At 34.6% G+C, this 18,229-nt stretch overlaps 1 pseudogene; it reads right to left on the reverse strand.

Annotated features, from left to right (window-relative positions):
* Positions 1–12,437: 12,437 nt before the first annotated feature.
* Positions 12,438–14,789, reverse strand: LOC149259607 (uncharacterized; annotated as a pseudogene).
* Between the last annotated feature and the right edge of the window lie 3,440 nt (positions 14,790–18,229).

Raw genomic sequence — 18,229 nt, forward strand, 5'->3', positions numbered from 1 at the left:
CGAGAAGAGCTCGATCTCACCATTGCCTTTTTTTTTCTATCAAAACTTCATATCCTTTAATGTTGCAAGCTCACCTCTATTTATTGAGATGTGTCGACTCTAGCTCAAGGGGATCCATCAGGGTATGTGCCTCCTAGTTCAGAGAAGCTTAGAACCACATTGTTGACGAAGGCAAAAAAAGAGGTGCAAAAAATGCTTGAGCCTATTAAGTATCATGGCCAACATATGGGGTTAGCATTGTTTCTGATGGATGGATAGATCCAGCATGGCACTCACTCATCAAATTCATGGTGTCTTCCTTGAATGATCCAGTTTTCTTGAAAGCAGTGGGTACACTTGGAGAATACAAGGATGCACAATATATGGGTGAGTTGTTTATTAAAGTTATTGAAGATGTAGATGTTGATTCTTGTGTGCAAATCATTATAGATAATGCACCTGTTTGCAAGGTTGTTGGCATGATTGTGGAAGCTAAATATCCACAAGTGTTTTGGACACCTTGCATTGCACATTCATTGAACTTAGCACTAAAATCCATTACATCTGATGGGCTTTGGATTGTTAACATTATTGAGGATGCACGAGATATCGTAACTTTGTACAAAATCATACAAATGCCCTCACTATCTACAAGTAGCACAACAATCTATCATTGTTGAAGATTGTGGATTCACGGTTTGCCTCTTCATTCATCATGTTGAAGAGGGTTGAGGGAGGTCAAGACTGCTCTTGGGGCCATGGTTATTTTAGAGTTTTGGTCTTTTTGGAGAAAGACAGATCAAGTAGCCTCTAAAAGAGTGAAGGACACAGTGCTAGATGATGCTTGGTGGGAGAGGGTAGATCTACGTATTCCAATCATGGACCCTGTCATTTATTTGGTTCGATTTGCAGATACAGACCAACCCATCCTAGGAGAGGTTTATGAGGGATGGGATTCTATGATTAAGTCTGTGATGGTGGGGGGGGTGAACATGTATTTCATTATTTTTAACCAAATATATTCAACACACATAAATCATGAAACATGTAGCCTTACATAAGAAGCACTTACACAATTTTTCTTGTACAAAGTAAGAAAAAACTTACATCTTTCATACACATGAACCTACATGAGATTTTATTCCCCTAATTAACCACCAACTCATCAAATTTAGACAACAACCTAGAAGAGACATCATTTCCCCCTAGTTGAGTACCAACTCAACAAACTAGAGATGCCAAACTACATCTTCAAGTTTTTCCTGGATCTATCATCAATAACGTATAGTCCTCAACAAATTTCTAATGAGTTTTCATCTAACTATGCCACACTCTGGTACACACCTTCAAGTCTAATGATAGCTACTTGACTTGTACACCATAACTTTTTTCTCTTCAACTAGGCTTCATGACTTAGCTCTTTAGAATTGATCTCCTACATGTCATTTCTTTGTATTTGATCAAAGTAGGTCTACTTTCCCAAAGCTTCAACTTCATGAACTCTTGTTGTTCACTATTTAACTATCACCACTTAGGCTCATTATATGTTCAAAGATAAGGTGTAGCCACTTGGAAGCATAGAAAATTTTAGGGGCGAATGTTCGCCCTTAAGGGGTTTTAAATTTTTAGTGGGCGAATATTTTGTATCATAGTACATTTTTACAAATCACCTCAAATAGCCCACCTTATTTTAAGGGAGAGGGTAAAAAAGGTAAATTTAGCCCTTGAAATTAGGAGTTACAACCTTCCATTCGCCCATTTCCAAGAATAGGTTTTATTTAAGTGAATCCATTCACCCATTTTCAAGAATAAGTTTTATTTAAGTGAATCCTATGGGCCAAAGGCCCAAATACAATATTTATAAAAGAGGTATGGTAAATTAATAAAAATATAGATAAATGAGAGGTATGGTAAATAAATAAAACATTTTTTATATTTACTTCATAAGTCACCTTATATACATGCAAGGGTGTAAACAAATAAAATATAAGTAAAGTGGAGGTATGGTAAATAAATAAAACGTCTTTTTATACTTACTCAAAAGGTATGGTAAATAAATAAAAATATAAATAAACTAGACGCATGGTAAATAAATAAAACCTCTTTTTATATTTAGTCCATAACCCTCCTTCTATTTATGAAGGCTCAAGAAAGAGGTTTTATTTAAGTGAATCCTATGGGCCAAAAACCATATTTGTAAAAGAGGTATGGTAAATTAATAAAAATATAAATAAACGAGAGGTATGGTAAACAAATAAAACATTTTTTTATATTTACTCCATAAGTCACCTTATATTTATGAACACTCAAAAAATGTGTTATATTTAGGTGAAACCTATGGGCAAAATACTATGGGACAAATATCATGGACTAGATTGTTATTAATACCATGCAAAAAAACATTATTAACCCTAATATTAGTATTAATAAAAATAAAAATGGCACATGGTATTGACCCATGGTATTCACCAAAATGGCACATGGTATTGACCCATGGTATTCACTTGGAATGTAGCCTATTTAAATGTGGGAATTAAACCGGCATAGATCCATCTTTACTCTGGATCTACTAACCCCGGAGAGGTATCAAATATCATGATATGCAAACTAGCATAGAGTGAAAAAGTATTTGATCCGATCAAGAGTAGAAATGGATGTTGTAATTTAATGTATGTTAAACATTTTAGCTTGGTTAAAATAAAAAATAAAATAAAAATCAACTATTAATTTTATTAATTTTTATAAATTACTAATAGTAATTTTTAAGCTCCAGTTTATGATAACCCATGGTATTGACCCATGGTAATACCATGGTATTCATGTGAGCATAAACTATTTAAAGGGGAAATTCTATCATCTTGGTCAATACCATGGTATTCATGTGAGCATAAACTATTTAAAGGGGAAATTCTATCATCTTAGATCCATCTTAATTCTGGGTCTACCAAGTGCTCAGAGGGGTAAATAGATTTCATCCCCCTAAGAGTGGTAGATGTGGAGTTAAGATGGATATAGGTTGGTTTTTACGATAATGAAGATATTAAATAGACTTAGGAAATTATATTGTAAAAACATCTTATGGTGAATGGTTAAAGCATAGACATTGGACAAGTATATTTGTATACTTCTGTTTTAAACTAAAACAAATCCAGGGCTAAAAGGAATGGATTGATTGCACTAGTCATCCTTGTATAACTTTCCAACATATGCTGGAGTAAACAGATTGTAATTTGGGTAATTTTTATAATCGCAAACAGAGGTAATTTTTCTAATTGAAAATAGGAACATACTTGTGTATTGGCAGGGTGAATTTTTCTTGGTTTTATATATAGTATTAGGTTTTTTCTCATGCTTTCTGTGAATGGCACAGGTGAATTTTATCCTACACCCACTACGTTATCGATATGTAATTTCGGTAATTTTGATTTCAAAAGATATTTTAAAGAAATGCAATGATTTTATTTGTGTATTCAATAAACACAAGATTTTATAATTGAGTAAAATATTCGTCATTCTTGGTGAGATATTCGCCAAAAAAATTATATATACATATCATATTATTGATAAAATAGCCTTCCATTTTTCCTATATACCATGGAGATTCACCCATTTATTATACATGTAACTTTAGGGGGGTTCTTAAAATTTTCCCTGCTTGGAAGCTTGTACTTAACACTATATATATATATATATATATATACTACACAAGGATTTTCAAAACATTTGGATCCGAAAAGGATTTTACAACCTTGAAGGTCAACTTCCCACAACCTATCAGCCTTTGCACTAAACACTCTCGTTAATAAACTCGTCTTGTTTTTCATAAGACAACAAACAATAAACTCAACCTCAAAATATCCCTACAACATGTATCCAACAAAGCTAGACCACCTTAAAAATTAGACTATAACTTGGTTTATAATAGGACTAAAACTTTAGCCTCAAACCATACTTAAACATGGTCTTAAATGCATGAGATCACATCCCTTAAGACAAGCTTGAACTTGGCCTACAAAAATACTAGGACTCGGCCCTAAATTTAGACCTAAAACTTGCCTACTTGGCCTCTTAAATTTGGTATTCAACAAGGGTTGCATCTAGCTTGAAAAAGAATTAGCTTCCCCAAACCATTATGACAAAAACCCTTTTAAACCCAAGGTATAACAGAATATGTATCTCCCACAAATTCCTCCAGCTTTACTAGACTTCTAACTCGACTTCACTTCACTTGGTTCATGGGTATGAACCTCAAACCTACTCCCTTACTACCCTAGAATAGGACCTAACTTACGCTTTACTGAGTGGTTATAAATTCTCCTTCTCATGTATATTTATAGTGCATTTAGTGTCTATACTAGGCTGACTTGTCTACAGGCTAGGTTGACTTGTGAAGCTAGAAAAATGTATAATGAATATTCAAAAAATCATTTCTCCTCAACCATGAGTTGTTATAGGTAGCTCCTATTTAATCTAGGTAATCAGAGTAAACACATTCAATGATAGGTATCTAAATAGGGCATAAAAAATTTAAGAACAATATTTCTAGAATGTATGCCATATATCGTTGGAAAGGTGTCAAAATATGCTATTTGATTATGTAAGTTTATCTTTAATTTGGACAGCCCTTTACATCAATATATATATATATATATATATATATATATATATATATATATATATATATATATATAAGTCCAATTGATAGGTTGAATCCACCAACAAAGTGTTGGAATCTATTTTGACCAAGACAATACATTTTCATCATAAAGATTGGGTGGATAGGATTCTAGAGGAACCTTGGGCTTACAGGAATAAATGGAGGACCACTACAGGATTTACAAGTTATGAGTTAGTATATGGAAAATATTTTCTCCTTCCCATATATTTCCAAAAAAAAGACTCCAAGGATATCCATGCAGTTGAACATAGACTTGTCAGAGGAACAAAAGAAAAGACTTTCTCAGCTTAATGAGTTTGATGAAATCCGACAGGATTCAATTCATCCAAATTATCACTATTTTCTAGGAAAAACAAGCTAGATAGAATGAAATGTTTATCAAGAAGAAGCACTTCAAGCCTAGTGATTGGGCCCTTCTTTTCGACTCCATATTTAAAAATTTAAAGGGAAAGCTCACTACAGTATGGATGGGACTTTATGAGGTTGAGACTATTTTTTATAATGGCTCAGTGAGAATAAGGACTATGGATGATGAGTAAGCTTCCATGGTCAGTCGTCATTGATTGAGGTTCTATTCTAAGCTAATCATTCCAAAGAAATATTTCTTCAAGATGTTATGGAATAGTCATATATGGAGGTAGTAAGTGGGGGGCCTTCCACTTTGTCATTCAAGTCTACTTTAATTGTATTTCTACACGCACACACACACACACACACACACACACACACATATATATATATAAGTAAAAAAAGTAAAGAGAAATAATAAATCTAATTATGAAGATCATCTTGCTAATGTAGCTAGACATTGGTTTACTTTAAAACAAGCTTGCTCACGGGCTAGCCCTCATTGAATTTTGCATATTGTTGTTAATCCTTTTCCATAATCATCAAATTTTTGTTATTTTTCTCACATTGGATTATGGGGGGATTTATCAAGGACTTCCTTCCAACAAACTTTGCCCCATCGACTTCCACACATTATCTTGAGTCAAACTTGGAGACTTGTATGGTACTTGGATGTTTGCATACATCATTGGCAGATTTTCTCAATAATGTGATCCAGGTGGATATTGGTGGCCACCCGCCTATTCCACCTGGACCTCGAGTGAGTTGCATATGTTCCTTGTTATTTCAACATTTACTAGTTTTAGCAGGTTTTTGGGTCTTGAAATCTGGAGCAGTTTTGACCCTATAAATGACTTTTTTTTTAGGTCCACAAAAGGTTGAGTGTCGTAAGTGAAAATATTGGAGTACTCAAAGAGTCCTTTCCAACAAGGTATCGTACACACCAAACAGAGATAATCTGACCACATTACGACCCTCGGAAGTTGGTTGTCCATACTAACCCCAACGAGGCCCACAAACTCTTGAAGTTACATCTCGCGGGGTTAGGATTTTGGTTGTTTAGGTCTTTCTCTTATTGTTCAATAATAAATAGGCCCTTGAGCCTCATTGTAACACAATTCAGAGGTATGTAGCCACCACATATCTTCTCAAATATAAACTACCATTTCCAGAGCTAGTTTGGTTTTATTATGTTTGTAACCATATTTCAATATTTTAATATTAATGAAATGAAGTGTTATTTCTACTACATATCTATACTTATGGTTATATTTTTAATTTTTTGTGTTCCTGATTAAGTTCAGATAAGTGGTATCAGAGCAATCTGCTCCTCCTCTTTTTTTCTTTGCATGTCCCCAACGAGGTCAGAGTATAAGGAGTTAGGGCTCAAACTAGTTCAACATTTCCAAAACCAGCCTCGCAAACCCCAATGACCTCCCATGGCTAAAGAAAAGAAAGACGAGGGGGTAGGATATCCTATTAAAATATTACTCAAGGAAGCTCCTGAGAGACATAGGAACGCGATGATCGATAAGTTTTCCAAGATCCTCTGAAGGCTATCCATAAGTGACACATATTCATCCAAAAACCGCTTTGGAGGCACCACTCCTTTTAAGGAACAAGTTAACTTTGATATTCCCATTTTTGAGGGCCAGATAGATGCAAACGTTGTAGATAAATGATTGAATATATTAGAAGGATATGTTTTAGTTCATGATTTTCCCATCGGGAAAAGATTACTTTTTCACTTCTCAAATTGCCCCAGACATTAAGGACTAGTGGGAAACCTACTGCGAGAAAAAGGACAAGAGGGAATCATCAATATTTTCTGTTGCACCCACTTAGGATTCTTTCCAAGATGCCATCAAGGAACAAATTAACCTGTCGGAAGCAATGAATATAAATATATAAAATGGAGCACACTACGACAGGGAAGGGACCAAGATGTGCCAGAGTTCACAAATGTTTTCCATACCCTTCGCATGAAGTTGGGTATCAAGGATTATGAATTGCATTTGGTACTCAAGTATCGTGGCTGTCTACACAAGTACATCCAGGATGAGATGGAGTTCCTGGATATCTCCTCACTCAGCATGACATACTAATACGTTGTCAAGATTGAGTATAAGTTTAGAAAGGAGAAGCTAGACTTTGGATCTGCAAATCCAAAGCAAGGAAAAGGTGCCCCCAAACCACAGAGAAAAGACCAAATCCAAGGCGGGGTGACCCAGGACAACCTACTAAATCTGCAAAAAAAGAAAAACACCATGAAGAGAAATAAGGACATAGAAAAATGGTGTGAGTTCCATAAGAGCTCCACTCACAACACAAGTGAGTGTCAGACCAAGTAGTCACTGGTGGCCAAGTTGAAGGCTTCCGATTCAGATGCATGTTCTGACTTTGAGTCAGAACCTGACAAGGGGAATGAAAAAGGGAAGAATATCATTGAGGTGAAGCCCATTGCCACCATGACCACCACCAAGATCTAGAAGAATAATCCTGAAGATCCAGAGGAGGGGAAACACCTCTTCCACTCACAAATGTGGGTGAAAGGTTCTTTTTTATAGTTCATTGTCAATAGTGGGAGCCAAAAGAATCTCATTTCAGAAGAGGTCATGAAGTAGTTGGGCCTACCAATGATAGTAAATCTGCAGTCGTACACCATCGAGTGTCCTCACAAAGGACGAGATCTCTGCGTCAGCCAACAGTGTCGTCGTCCCTACAACATGAAGGCCTTCACAGATGCGGTATTGTGTGATTTTTCTCCTCTTGAAGTTTGTGATGTATTATTAGGACAACCATACTTGTGGAAGTGACATGTTGTGTATGAGTCTAGACCTTGCTTTGTGATTATTACTTTAGGTAATAAGTTGTACAGTATACCAGAGGTAGCCCTGCCTATCGCCATCTCTTTAATCATTACAAAGAAATGCAGTAAGATCATTTCCCAGACTAGGAAATTTGTTTTCCTTATGGTTGGACCTCGGGCCAAGAATAAGGTTGTGGCCATGGCATCCAAATAGGGCTCCTCTACACAACAACAACAGATGGACAAGGTCGTGTAGAGTACTGGAACATTTTTTAGCTTTTTCATCTCACCTACTAGGGTACCTCACCACTGTTACATTAAACACTCCATCGGTCTGACCCCGGGTGCACCACTGCCTAATGGACTGATCTATTGACACTATGTTATGGAGAAATATGAGATCAAGAGGAAGATTTAGGAGTTGTTGCAGAAAAGGCACATCAGGTTAAGCTCATCAACCTGCAGGAGCTTGATTGTATTGGTACAAAAGAAGGAAGGGACCTGGAGAGTTTGTATTGACTCTCGGGTGCTGAACATGATCACTATCTTGAATAGATACCCAATCCCATGGATATATGACCTTCTGGATCAGCTTAAGGGAACCAAATATTTCAGCAAGATTGACTTGAAGTCCGGTTATCACTAGGTGCCTATCAAACCCTGTGATGTGTGGAAGACTTCCTTCAAATCCAACGAGGACCTTTTTGAATTGTTGGTCATGTCTTTTCAGTTGATGAATGCCCCCATAACTGTCATGAGATTGATAGACGAAATCTTGCGACCCTTCACCAATGCTTTCATGGTGGTGTATTTAGATGATATATTAACATTTAACAAGAGTTGGGAAGAGAACCTCCACAGTATTTGACAGGTTCTTTAGACCTTGTGACAACACAAACTGCGTGCCAATTTGGGGAAATGCACTTTTCACATGACCCAGGTTCAATATTTGGGGTACATCATTGATGAGCAGGGTTTGCATGTGGACCCATTCAAGATACAAGTTATTTGGGATTGGCTAGCCCCAACCACTCTAACATAGGTCCACAGCTTTCTTGGTCTTGGCAATTTCTACTGCGGGTTCGTTTTGGGGTTGTCTCATATCACTTTTCCTTTAAGTCAAGTAATAAAGGGCGGAGTGAAAGAAATGTTTTTATGTTTGAAACCCAATAGAATGTGTCTGTCAAGTTGAAGCATCACCTCTGCTCTACACCAGTGTTCACATTACGAGACCCATAACAACCATTTGAGATTGAGATAGATTCCTCTAACTATCATATTGGTGCAGTTCTTACTCAACAGGGGCATCCAGTGGCTTACTATAGTGAGACATTCTCAGGCACAGTATAAAAGTATCCCACTTACAACAAATAAATGTATTCCATTTTGCAGGTCTGCCATTAATGTGAACATTACATTATGGGGAAGTAAACGATCATCCACACAAAACATCGACCCCTATAGTTCATATAAACACAAGGGAAGTTGTAGAACAATCACCATCAGAAATGGTCCACCTACATACAATAGTTCCATTTGAACATTAAGTACAAGAAAGCCAACAACAATAATGTTGCAGACTACCTTAGTCGATCACTAGTCATGATGTTGATCACTGTGCTCGACCGGTGATTTCAATGCTAGGAATGTAAGTGAGCAAGCTAGCATTCTTTGTTGTAAAGAAGAGTGCGACCCTATTTGGCTTACAGAAGAGAGTAATCATCAATGGGAAAGAATTTCAGAGGACAAAGGCTGCAATCTCTTTGGTGAACAATTGCTTACTCTATGTGGGGCCTTTGATTTAGTCATTTGTAATGGATTGACTAGATGGAAAAGTCTGATAATTTCACTTGCAATACTTAATGGAGCAAGTGTAGTAGATTATGTAATTTGCTCGCATGGTTTGTGTGAGAAAATAGAGGAATTTTTTATTGGAGATCAATTATGAGACTTAAACTCAGATCTCAAGCCAATTTATTTAAGTTTCTCTTGGATTGGAAAGAAACAATCAGAGTAAAAAATTCAGCATGTCCAACAAAATCTCCCACGGGGTAGAATTCTTTTGACTCCAGAAAATTGTAATACCTTCAAAATGACAATAGAGAGGCCCTTCGAGAAAGAGAAAATCACAATTCACGACCTTCATAGTCATGAATTAACACATTTGATTCAATGCACACTTGCAAAGTGAAAAAGAACAAAAATTAAGAAGTCTGAAACAAATTGCTTTCCAGTTAATGGTTGGTTTGACGAGGAATGCAAAAAGGCAAGGAGAATGTGGAAAGAGTCAAACAATGATAACATAAAGCTGAAAGCTTACAAGAAGTTATTAAGTAAGAAAAAGGCCGATTTCATGGTTTCAAGCAGGGAAGAACTAATATTCATTGGGAAAAATAATCCCAAATTATTTTGGAAGGAGCTCCAATCGAGAAAGATACAAACTGGAAATAATATTACAACTTCTAAATGGCTTGAATATGTAAGACGACTCTGTGAGTAGGATCCCAAGTTGATACTCCCCCCTTGGTCAACATTGATACTGAACTCTTCATAGAGCAAGAGGTAGAGATGGGTATCAAGAAGTTGGGTGCTAGAAAAACAAAAGATTTAGCTGAACTCCAAGAAGAATATCTAAAGTGGGGCTCAAATATCCCTGCACCTCACATTACAAAAATCTTCAACAACATCATACAAGGGCTCCCTACGGACTGGACAACTAGTCTGGCAATACCTTTTTTCAAGAGCGGAGACATCAATAATCCCCCCAATTATAGGACCATCATGATAAACCCTTTGTTTGCAAAGCTATTTGGAAGCATGCTAGAAAATAAAATTAGAAAGTGGGCAGAAGAAAGAGATAAACGTGCTAAAGGGCAAGTACGTTTTAGACCTAAACATTCCATAGTTGGTCATTGTATAACTTTAAGGCACATCATTGAAAAAGTTTGTAAGAAAAAGGAAGAAGTCTTTTGTTGCTTTGTTGATTTCAGAAAAACATTTGACACGGTTCCTAGGGATAAGCTTTGGCACATAATGGAGGAACTTGGGGTTCCTAAATATTTGAGAGCAGTTGTGCATAGGTTGTATGAAGAAGTGAAAGTCAAAATTAGAACTTCAGCAAGCATTTATGAAAGTTTTAGAAGCGATATCGGGGTCAAGCAAGGTTGTCCACTGTCTCCTACCCTTTTTGGTTTATATATCGACAAGTTTGAGGAGTGGTTAAATTCGCAAAGGGGTGATGGTATCTATTTGGGAAAGTTTGTTATAAGGCTTCTTTTGTATGCAGATGACCTTATTCTGATTGCTAAAGTGACTCTTTGTTTGCAAGATCACTTATTATCCCTTGAACATTTTTGTAGAAGAGTGGGGATGCAAGTCAATATCAGCAAAACGAAAGTAGTGGTTTTCTCTAAAAAAGGAAAACATGACCATCATAAGTTCTACTTTGAAGGCAACATTCTGGAAGAAGTTGTGGACTACAAACACTTCGGAATTGATTTCAACAAAAATCTAAGTTGGGGGTTGTAGAAAGAAAATAACTTTGGGGGGTTGGAAAGCATTTTATGCTTTTCGAAATATGTGTAGAGAGGCAGAGTTATGGGACTGGAAAACCACTCAACCTCTTTTTGGGCTTCTAGTGATTCCAATGATTCTCTATGGTTGTGAACTATGGGCCAGCAGTACATCCGACATGCAGTGGGGACAAATTGAGAAAATTCAGAAGCATTTGATTACAAGCAAATTCAAGATTAAAAGTGTAGTTCGATATGCTATCTTGTTAAGTGAAACAAGCGCTGCTCCTATTGAAACAATTGCTATGGTGTGAGTCATAAGGTATTTAAAAAATTTGAGCAAATGGAAGAGGGTAGATGGCCTAAGGTTGTCTTTAATGACAAATTGTGCAATAGAAAAAAAGTTTGGATGCAACAAAATAACAAATGGTTTGGTAAATGAGGTGTTTGCTTGAACATGTGTCCCATAAACAACAAAGAGATAAAACTTTTGTTATGGATAAGTTCCAAAAACATACTTGGGATAAGGAGCTAGGAAGAAAGAAAAAGTACTATATTGAAGTGTTTAATCTCACTCATAGGCATCAACCAAAGGCATACATAGAGGCTAATATCTCTTGGAGAGCTAAAAATCTTATTGCTCAGTTAAGGATAATTCTCATCAACTCCGTTGTGAAACAAGGAGCTCGAAAAGGCCAAAAGAAGTGTGGGAGGAAAGAGTATTCATTTTTTGTTCTTCCGGAAAAGTGAAAACAGAAAAGCATTTCATTTTAGAATAAATAACAGGAGAGATGTGTAAAAGCACTGAATTTAAACAGAAAGCTTCTCTGAATTCCAATAACATATTTACAGGAATATTTTACTGTGATAAGTGAACTCTAGAGTAATTTGATCAATTCTGGCCCAATTAACTGTTTGGCAATATTGTAAGATAATTACCGATAATCTTCCGAGCCAACAAATTGGTTGACTTCTGAAAAGAATCAGAATAATAGCTCAAAACAAACATACTTACAGGGCGGTAGAATAACTGTACAATTCCTGAGGCCCCTAATCTTTGGGCTTCCCTGATCTCCAATTTGGAGATAAGGGATAGTAATATATACTACTATTAGTTGGGGACGACGAGACCAGTGGTTGTTTGGCCTTCTTTTGGTGATTAAGGTTGTTGCACATTGAACCCAAAGTGCTGAGCAAGAATCAGATCCACATCCCCGATGTCAACGCCCATATGCACTACTCCCCTGCCGCCATGAAAGCCATCTTCCTCTGTCTGTACTCGAATATTTGGGGCATTTCGGCACTTGCCCATGCACTTGCACCCCACTGTCTCAACCTCACAACCCATCCCTGATTTACTTATTCTCTCTTCAAACGCCTCCAACAACATCTTGGATCCTGACTTCTTGCACTTCCCACCCATACAAACTTTTATCACACTCTTCGCCTCCTGCACTGGAATACCCACCCCTAAATTCAACCCCAATCTATCACTAGTCTCTGCAAATTCCACATGCAGAGCCTTTTCATCTCCATTAACCTCCGCTACATTCGGAGGATTTTCTACCAACACCGACTGGTATGGCTCAGGGGCCTCTAAAACCCGTCCCATCTGCTCTGTCGGATGGAGCAGAGCCATGTCGACCATCTCCCTCCCATGGTCAGAGGAGCACGATGAGAATGGCGAGTCTTCACAACAGCCCTTGTTTTTCCTTTGCTTTTCAGCTAATTTCAACGCCTTTTTCTGGGCTTTCAGCTGCCTTTTCCTCTCATTGCGCTCCGCTTTGGCTTGTTCTAATTGCCTCATCAGCGCACTCACGACATCCCTCTCAATACCCATCGTATGGAATTTTAGTAAATCTATACCATTCATCATATTGAGTTATTTGATTTACAGATTTGTATTTCAAGAAGAGGAAAATGGTTCAAATCATAGCTACCAAATACGCCTGTATCAGAGAAATAAATACGGAAATTCGGCAATTCGATTCGAACATCGAATAATTCGATGAAAATTCGATTCGGTTCATGGTAACTTCGTTTGGATAACAGAAAATTCACTATTTATAGTTTATTATAATTTATTGCACGGATTTGTTAATTTGTCTCTCAGATAATAGTAAGTTCAGTGATCTTTGTTAATTTGCGTTTTTGAGAATAGTAAAGTAGTAATCTTTAAGCATAAAATAGATAGGTGCCTTATTGCAGTAGGAAATGGAAAGGCCACTGGATTGTAGGTAGGAAATGGAAACAAATTTTGAGTGGAGAAAATTTCTTATTTTTAATTTGAGTATTGCTTCAAAGGGTTTAGATAATAAAGAAAGAAGCAAAATCTTGAAGAGTAAATTTTATAATAATTAGTTGATTTTCTAAATATAATATATTTATATTAAGAGAAATCTTATAAACATATTTTTGAATGTTTAATTTTTAAATATGTATTAATTATAAAAGATTTTAGATAAAATTTGAAATTAAAGAAAAGTAGTTCTGAGTTTAGAATATTTAATTTTTAAATAAATATTAATCATAAAATATTTTTAAATAAGATTTGAAAGTAAGAGGGAAGTTTTGAATTTTGAAAAGAAGAGAGATCTTGGAGCTAAGACAAATGTGGTTATAGTTTTAGTAAGTAAACTCTAATTTTAAAATTGTCTATATTGATTAAAATTATTAAAAATTATTTAAATTTCAAAATGAATGGGGAAAAATTGAACGCATTGTTGTTACAAGAAAAAGAGTATATATATTTAAATGTTTAAGATATATACTATCGAATTTTTTCCGAATTGAAATTTTTCTAGTCGAATTTTTATCGTATCGTATCGAATTCGAATCCGAATTCGAATTCGAACTTGGTAACTATGGTTCAAATTACCGGGAGAATTTCTGCTCTGACTTGCTCTGTAAGGGATACATCCGCACCTTCCGGGAACGTAGATAGCGCAGAAAGATCTTTGGATAAGAATTGTAATAGCTTCATCCTCTTCTTTTCTGTTAAACACCCATCAGACAAAGCAGATAGATGCTTCAATTTCTGCTTCTCTAATTTACTTTTCATCCCACAATACGGTTGAGTCGTTACATGATAAGATTGGACGCGATTCCGATCGGAAAACACAAGCCGAGAAACAGGTTGTCGGTTTGACGATAAAGAAACAGGAGCCAAGCCATCTGCAACATAATTAGTATTGATATCTCTTGAGTCGTTACTTAGATAGGGAACCAGAGCTCCACTGCGTGCAGGCATGGCGGACTTCATTCTACTAATTAAACTGAGACCCTGAAATCCTCAGCTCAATGAATTATTATGTGTCCCTCACAGAGCGAACTCCCTCAAATTCCCAGTTCAGCAAGCTTTTATAAATAAATATTTTCCCGGACATGCTGAACGATGGCTGCTCGCCGCGTGATTACATAGAGTCTACACGATCGGAGTCGTCCTTGGCCTCGGAGAACACGCTCCGCTATGATGCATATGCCGTCGGATTAAAAAAACTGACCATTCGACGGCCAAAGGGGATGCCAAATCAGATGCCGCTTGGACTCAAAGTTGACTGAGGAATACGAATGGTCGATGTGGACTCCATGTACGAAGGGGATGAGATGACATGGCATCGTTTTCGCAAATTGCGATGAAAAAATTTATCTTTTAAGTAGAAATCACCTAGGAATTTTTTTTTTACCTAATACTGAAATTTATAGATAATTTACATATATAAAATGGTGGTGAATATTATACGGTCTTACTGAAATTTATAGATAATTTACATATATAAAATGAAATTTATAGATAATTTACATATATAAAATGGTGGTGAATATTATATGGTCTTTCTTTGGTATAGGAATACCAAGGTTGTTAAAGAATGGTTGGTTGGGTTATGGGGTCCAACGGGCGTTACAATTTTTCTGTTACTAACAACCGAAAATCATTGTGACTAGGGTTTGATGGAACAGTAGAATAGTGGATGTTGAACTAACCCAAGTTTAAATGTTGGCTATTTCTATTTCCAACTTTTAACAAAGTAAATGTTTTCTGACATGCGAGTTAAATAGTCTTTGTTTTTTTCTCTCTATTTTTCTCCATGTTGCTATCTTTCTATTTTTTTCCATGTTGCTATTACCGTCACTCATAGAACAACGAAACTATTTGACTTACATATCAAAACGCATTTACTTTGTTATAGAGTTGGAAATAAAACTTTCCTCTTACTGAGAATCCCCGCAGCAATTCGTACCGTCTCCTTCGAAAAAAGAAAGCCGTAGTCTTTAACGCGACTTTTTGAAAGCCTTTCCGGCTATTTTTTCCGGTGAAAATCCGGCAGTAATTTATTGAAATCGAAGTTTGATAACTAGTTTCTGCACAATGAAAGCATCCCAGGGGTTTTTCAGGGTGCTGAATCCGAATATGCAGTTAAAAAACCATTTTAACTGCAACAAATCATGATTTCATCTCAATTTCTTCCGCCGGATTCCGTCACCGGAATCTCAAAAAGTCGCATTATAGACAACTCCAAAAAGAAACGCTAGTGCGGTTTCCAAAAAGGAAACGTTATAGGTAGTGATGTCACTTTCTATCATTTTTAATATGAATTTACTTTTATTTTTCATGTTATTATTTAACTATGTCGTTAATAGATTTATAAAAGTATTATAATAAGACTACTACTTATATGTCGTGATGTCACGTTTTAAGGAATTTTTTAAGATTTAATTTTATGTTGGAATTATTTAACCGTATCATTTATAGATTTTAAAAGGACTATAATAAGACTATTCTTTTTATGTAGTGTTTTTATAATGGAATATAATTAAATTTTAAAAAAATAATTGTTTTGAAAATAACAATTTTATTTAAAAACTTTGAGAGTTAGATTAATTAGTTTAATTTCAGTAATTAAAAAAATAAAAATTATTTAAATAATAATAATAAGTTTAGAAAAAATAATTTTATTTAAATAATAATAACAAATTTAAGAGTAATTTTGGTTAGATTTTAATAATATTAAGTTACAAATATAATTGGTTTAATATTTATTTATAAATAAAAAACAATAACAAAAAAATATAAATGGTTAATTTTTTAGTTATATTAATGTATTTTATCAAAAATTTATAAATCAAAATATTTTAAATAAAATTTTCTTTAATGTACATTTAATAGAAATTTTAAATTTTAATTTATTTAAAAAATGAGAATTTTGAAAACAAAATTCTCTCATAATAATACCTATATCCAGGTAGACCATAGCTTAAAGATATATATTGTAATTATATCTCTGGTTTAACGTTTTAAATTTAAATTTTAATTTAAAATAAAAACTTTTTATTTACTCAATCTATTAAAAAAAACTTTTATGAATAAATAGAAAACGAATTAATAAAATCCAAACGTTTATGAATAAATAGAAAATGAATTAATAAAATCTTAAATTTTAATTTAAAATAAAAACATTTTATTTACTTAATCTATTAAAAAAAACTTTTATGAATATTTATTATAATTTTTTTACTTTGTATTATTATATTACTAGCACAGTCGCATTAATAAATGTGATTGATAAACGGTTATAGACCCATATCAAACATATATATCAATTATCAATAGTATTAATATAAATATAAGAACCATATTAATAATAATTAATATTATATTATTACTATTATATTAAATAATAATAATAATAATAATAATAATAATAATAATAATAATGAAGTAACTATGAAATAAATATTTAATAAAAATCAAACAACAATTTAAATGTGGCTGATATGAAATTCAAATTTAAATACTCCACCAGAACACAATTTTAAACACTAGCCTCTTCCAAAACACAATGAGACTAATGACAAAAGTTGCACCATTTCAAATCAACAAGATAATGATCACAACCATTCACGCTTTCCAACCAATCCCTTCTCGCACTGCCTTGCATTTTTCATAACGTTGAAAAGAAAAATGTGGTGAAATCCACAAACCATCTATTGATTTCACTCTCAATATAGCTGTAAATTTTAGACCCTGCCTCTCTCTGTCTCCAATATCTACAGTGGCTTGTTGCAAGGGAATAATATTAAACCCAAGAGATAAATATTATAAACCCAAGGTATAAAAACCCTAAGATAAAAATTATAAACCCTAAAATAAAGATGGTTGACCACGATTTACCATCATTGATTTTTATATTGAGACGATGCTTGTCATAATGTGATGTTGGACGATGGTTGACCATGGTTTTTTAATATTGAGACAATCTTTGACACATTGTAACATTGGACCATTGTTGACCATGGATGAGCATGATTGTAAACCCAAGGGATTTATATTAAACCCTAGGATTAATATTATAAACCTTATAAATAATATTATACCATAGGAATATGAACCAAATAAACCCAAGGGATTGATATTATAAACTAAAGGGTATAATAAACCTAAGGAATTAATTCTAAAACCCAAAGGTATTATAAACTCAAGGGATTAATATTATAAATGCAAGGTATATAAACCCTAAAGGGATTGATATTATAAACCCAAGGCATTGATACTAAAAACCCAAGGGATTAAAATCTTAACGGATTGATAATATAAACCCAAGGGAATAATATTAAACCCAACAGATTAATATTATAAACCCAGGGTATATAAACCCTAAGATAAATATTATAAACCCAAGAGACCAATAAAGCCAAGGGATTATAAACCCAAGGGATAAATATTAGAAACCCAAGGAATATAAACCCTAAGATTAATATTATAAACCTTAAGGTAAATATTTGTCATAGTGTGATGTTGGAATCTCATTGACCATGGCTGATTTTCATATTGAGATAATGTTTGTCACAATGCGACGTTGGACAATGGCTGATCATCGTTGATCATGGTTGATCTCCATATTA

This window comes from Pinus tabuliformis, chromosome 6 (assembly GCF_031772625.1).
Source record: "Pinus tabuliformis cultivar Carrire ecotype Pingquan chromosome 6, CPIR1, whole genome shotgun sequence".
In the NCBI taxonomy this organism is placed as follows: domain Eukaryota; kingdom Viridiplantae; phylum Streptophyta; class Pinopsida; order Pinales; family Pinaceae; genus Pinus; species Pinus tabuliformis.